Source organism: Eschscholzia californica, unplaced genomic scaffold (genome assembly GCF_041429995.1).
Source record: "Eschscholzia californica isolate CP2 unplaced genomic scaffold, dmEscCali1.0.p SCAF_4, whole genome shotgun sequence".
NCBI classification, from domain to species: domain Eukaryota; kingdom Viridiplantae; phylum Streptophyta; class Magnoliopsida; order Ranunculales; family Papaveraceae; genus Eschscholzia; species Eschscholzia californica.
Genome location: NW_028238461.1, coordinates 6,399,909 through 6,405,908, shown reverse-complemented (window position 1 = coordinate 6,405,908; position 6,000 = coordinate 6,399,909).

Below are 6,000 nucleotides of genomic sequence, written 5' to 3'. Positions count from 1 at the left end.
CACCATTATTGATTTTTTTTTGTTGTAAACCATTATTGGTTGAAGGAACTCATAAGGTGCATATTTATAAAGGTAAAAAGAACTTTGAAAGCCTTATGTTTGTGGAGCCATTCTAATCCATGTACTTTTATGAACTCTGGGAGGGTAGTCTGGGTCACATCTCTCATGATTTCCCAAGCATTATTTGTTTATACTTAGCTGAGTCAAAAAGATGAATGTCATTAATTATTTCTAATTTGCTTGTCAAATATGACTTTTTTTTTCTGATGAAGGATTTTCAAATATGACTTGTTGCGTGATCTTTTTATCTTTATCATGAAATGAGATTGTAAAATACATTTTTTCAAAAATCAAACTTATCTACGGCTGGAAATACCTACATGTAATGAAACAGATACCTTAACATATTAATGTATCGTTTGTTGTTGCGTCGTCAATTTCAACTTAATTGTGATCTGCCTTGATATTCAAACACTCTCAGATTTCGAGGATGCACTATGAATCTCAGGCATGAAAAAAATGTGGTGAAATTTATATCACCTAATTGAATAAAAAAGTCAATAGTTATCATATAACCCAAGAAATCCATCTTTATCACCACATTCTTTTAGATATTCAAATCTTATGAAGTCACTTCAAATCAAAACTACTTTATCACTACATATTTTGGTCATATAGATATTCTTTCTTTCTAATCATCAAAATCAATCACTCAATGGTAGAATCCTAATCCTCATATTCATTTATTTCTCGATTACATAGGTGAACTTGACGTTAGTCCCTAATGTTAGTTCAAATTTAACATCCCATCACATTGGCTTTGAAATTTTGGATTGGTTGCAATTTAACTGTCATACTTTTGAAGTTGCCCTATCTGCAATATTTCTGGATGTCAGGACTTCAAAATGGGTGGGAAGTTAGAAAATGATGCTTAACTCCGTATAAGAGTCCCCATACTTATATGGATTTAGTTTTGAAATGTAACTTAGTTATCTATGCATAATTATAGCTATTAGGTTATTCTCTTGCCGGTAATATCTCTCCACTTTTTCATTGTTATTTTGGTGCGATTTTGTGTCAGCTCTGAAATTCTTACTTCAAGGGATATTTCGGAGTGATTTTGTGTTTGTTGATGCGATCCCAAATCCAAGAGTTTACTCTTGGATCTTGCTATCAGGATCAAGACATTAATTTATTGTCTCCTTATTGAGGCGCCTGGGATATAACCTCTTTATCACTCGCCTTTACTACCTCGGTTGGGCCACTCTTTTGTCTTTATGGAGCATTGAGTATCACAGTTTGTTTCGAAATTCGAAGGTCAAGAGATATCAAATGTGTGTGCTTACAAGTTATTGTCTTCACTTAAGGGGGCTCAATTTATGGTTCAAATTAGGCAAAGAAGTATTCCTATTGGACAATAGATATGGGCAGCTTCTCAAGGATTTATGTGTGTCAATTGTGTATCTTGCAGAAGAGTGGTCTTTGAAATAAAGAGAAACCATAGTGCAGACATGCTGACGAGTCAAACTACTCATGCTTATTGGATCAACACAAGAGTCGTCACTTTGAATCTAGCTTTAAAAACTTCTTTTGAAATTTTATGCTTTAATCCTGTATATATAAAGTCTAGCTATTTGTATGTTCAGCTAGTTCAGTTCAGTTATACTGAACACATCACTCGAGAATGACATAGCATTTGTAGGCCAAACTTGTTGTCGAATATTGTTATATCCTTCTACAAATGAAATGAGTTGCACTTTAAAAAAAATCTAAAGAAAAACACACGAAGAGATTGTCAAGAAGAATCTTAATCATAAATAGGGAAAAGCTAAATGATTTGTAAAACGAAATGAGAACATAACCAAAATTGACCATCTTATATTGTTGTAGGGGTTTTTGCAACAACGACTATATTGTTTGTTTTGACATTTCCATATTATATCATATCATACACATTTCTATCCATATGACAAACCATAAAAGTTTTGTGCCATGTCATAACTTGCCTATCATAAATCTATGCCGGTGCGTTATTTTACATACATCTTGACTTTTCTTTTAAATCATTATTAGAAGATACAATGTTTAAAAATTAAAATAACTATTTAATTTTTATATCTATATCTCTCATTCACACTGCTTAAAATTTATCATTAAAAGTTGTCACATTATTCTCTCTTTTCTCTCTTCACAACCCAATACTTTTACTACTTAATGACGGATGTATATAGTCATAACCTCGCATGACATGTTTATACAACAATTCATGGTCTACCGATGCAAACTATACTCTAGTTCATATTAAAATGAGATCGGAATGACATGACTTTTGTCCCCGTCAGCATCTAATGGGAGGTAGTCTTCGTTTAAAAAGAACTCACTTATGTGGGATAATATGAAGTAGAGCAAAGTTACATTTTCACCGTATTAGTGGATTTGAGTAACACAACTTATTTTTGAAATGTATCACTTTATTGAGCCGTAAAGCACAAATTTATATAATTTTCTTTCTTTCTTAAACATATTGAGATAACTGAATCTCGCGCAATGTGTTTGATAGATTGTTTGTATTCTACAGACATGCGTTATACCTGATTGACAACTAAAGCCACGCGTGGTCCACCAAATAACATCAAAACCAATCAATTTCACTCTTCCACGTAAGTAGGATTTTTAAAATTTTAATGTACAGAGAATACACATACAAAAAAACATCAAAACCGAGTGGGAAGTTGGAAGTTGAAAGTGCTTATTCTTGGTATTTGGATACCAATTTTGGACTCTCCCTGTCCCTGAGAAGGGTTATTGATATCACATGTTTAGTCCCACATATATTTCATCTATTGGGCTAGGGTCATAACCCCATGCCACTCCTCATGGGTTTCATCTTCACCAAATATTTTATGATTTCTCGATTGAAGATTAATGAGTAACCTATATTTTAGGATTAGTTGATTTATTCTAGGAAGCTAGATACAAATATTTTTTAAAGTGAGTTAGAAAGGGCACTATTTTCAATTGTTCTTTATCAGTCTCTTGTCCCTATTTATAAAATTTAGTTTACGCTACTTTACATGATTCTCGAGAAGTGAGTAACAAATACAATGCACTGACGGTTATATACTTATATGGCTAAAATTCAACCAAAATTTAGAAACAATTGCGATATATTGTATACTTCCACGACATGGTTTTAGGACTTGTTTACTGTAATGTTTATAATGTAAGTAGAGGGGTATTTTGGTCTAATATCTCAACCACAACCGCCATAAAACGACTAGTACTGGTTACCTTAGTCAAATACCTTCATCGAGGGGCCATCCTTGAGTGTTCTCGTGCAACAATTGGTGGGCACTCGCTGCAACTCCTTACTTAATACGTTGTTGATGCAGCGCGTAGTAGGCAAGACATAAAAAAATATAGAGATCGCTCCTTTTATTGATTAAATCAAATGAAATTTTATTCAATAAACTAAGCTCCCTTAACAATGAACATAAAAAGCCTATTTATAGGCTTGAAATCCTAAAATAATAGAAGTCTAAAAATACTAAAACTCTAAAATATCTAGAATCTAGAAACTGCTAAAAACTAAGAAAATAATTAAAATTGAAAAACTACTAAAAACTAGGAAATCTTCTCTAAAGCGATTAATATTCTGAAACTACTAAAACTAAGAAAATATAGAATTCAGAAACTACTAAATATAGATTATCTTTATCTAGGTCATCCAATCCCTGATTCACACTTAGCATAAAATTCTAATGCTATTTTGTCAGGTGCATCAGTTGTATTATATTTGATGTTGAATATCCCTCAACAGAGGTAAGCCGTCAGGTAGATCTTTAGAGAAAACATCTGTGAATTCTTTCAAAATTGTGCGAACATAATCAGGAATCACCCCATCCTCATTACTACTTTTTGTTTAACCTCCTTAACGAACAACCTTTGAGATAATAAACTTGAAGTCACGCCTTTCTCAGTCTTAGGAGGAAGGTAACAATACAATTTTTCTCTTCTCGAATATAAACCTATAAGTGTTCTTTCGACCATCATGATGAGCTGACCTATCAAACTGCCAAGGTCTACCAAATACTAGATGACACGCATCCATAACAGCGACATCACACAACACACTATCACGATATTTTGTTCCTACAGAAAAGGAAACAAGACACCGTTTAGAAACAGTTACCGGAATTCTCTTCTTAAGCCACGCTAATGTGTAGGGATTTGGGTGTTGTTGGGTCTTTAAGTTAAGTTTGGTTACTACTTCTTTAGAAATAACGTTCTCACATGCACCAGAATCAATGATAAATTTGCAAACTTCCCCCCCAATCGTACAAGTAGATTGGAAGATATTATTTCGTAACCAATCTCCCCTTTCAAGACTACGAGGTGCATAACACGCCCGCCGAACAACCAGTAAGGGACCAACATCACCCTCGATGTTTTTTTTCTAATTGATCATCATCATATACGGGATCACCACCATCTTCTTGATTGACCCCCTCTTGACAAATGCTATCAATATACAACCCTTTACCATGTGGTCCCCCTTTTGAACATTGATTAGCACGATGACCAAGTTTGCCACACTGAAAACATCGAATAGTCGAACCGCTAGTTTGAGACGAATTAGTCTGATTATTTTGTTGTCTCGTAGCTACCGGTATTTGTGTAGAACCCGAAGCATTACCTCGTTGTGGGTTACTACCTGTTGGCCTAACCTCAATAAGACTTCTTCCAGACACTGTATCCCAAGATATTTCTCTACCTCTTTTTTTTCTTGTTTTTAACAAATTAGGGCACGTTGATGAGCATTTGATATCGTGAATGGGTCAAACATATTGATTGTATTATGATAATATTCCTTAAGAACACCAATGTAGCGAGCGATTAACTATTCTTCGATTTCAACAAGTTCATTGCGAGAAATCAGAAAGTGAAACTCAGTAGTATACTCGTCTACAGTATGAGACCCTTGCTTCAATTGTTGCAATTTCTGATATATTAACTTTGTGTAGTTATGTGGAAGAAAATTTGCACGCATATATTTTTTCATCTTCTCCCACGAAGTTACCTTTGATTTCCCTGTTCTGGACCGCATTACCTTGTGTTGCTTCCACCATGCAGCATCCCTGTCACGAAGTCTAGTAGCCACAAGAGGAACCTGCCTGTCATGAGGTACCTCCTTAAACTCTAGAATGTCGTCGACCGCAGTTAGCCAGTCGAGGAACTCTTCAGGTTGACCACGCCCTCCGAATTCTGGGATATCAATCCTCAAACCCGCTTCCCATCTCCGAGAATTGTGATTGGGTCGGTTCCTTCTTTCCCGAATGTCTCTAGCAAAAGGGTTATAGGAATCATCTTCAGTAGATCCATCATCCTTTTCTGAGTGACGATTTTGTGAAGTCGGTTCCCTTTGATGAACAATCAATGCATCTAACCGATGCGTCAACCCTTCTATCATTCGAGTCATTTGTTGCCGTCATTCGTCAACACCGTCTAATCATTGATTTATAACTTCATCTCTTTCTAATATCCATGTGATTCTCCCTGCCTCTAATCATTGATTTCGCTCCTCTATGATTGATTAAATCAAACGAAATTATTCAATAAACTAAGCTCCCTTAATAATGAACATAAAAGGCCTATTTATAGACTTGAAACCCTAAAATAATAGAAGTCTAAAAATACTCTAGAATATCTAGAATCTAGAAACCGCTAAAAATTATGAAAATAACAAAAACTGGAAAACTGCTAAAAACTAGGAAATCTTGTCTAAAACAACTAATATTCTGAAACTACTAAAATTAAGAAAATATAGAATTCGGAAACTACCAAAATTAAGAAAATATAGAATTCAAAAACTACTAAAAATAGAAAATCTTCCTCTAGGTCATCCAATCCTTGATTTGTCACGACCCCACTTACCATAAAATTATAATGTTATTTTGTCAGCTGCATCAGTTGTATTATAGTAGTCCGCGAACTAATTAG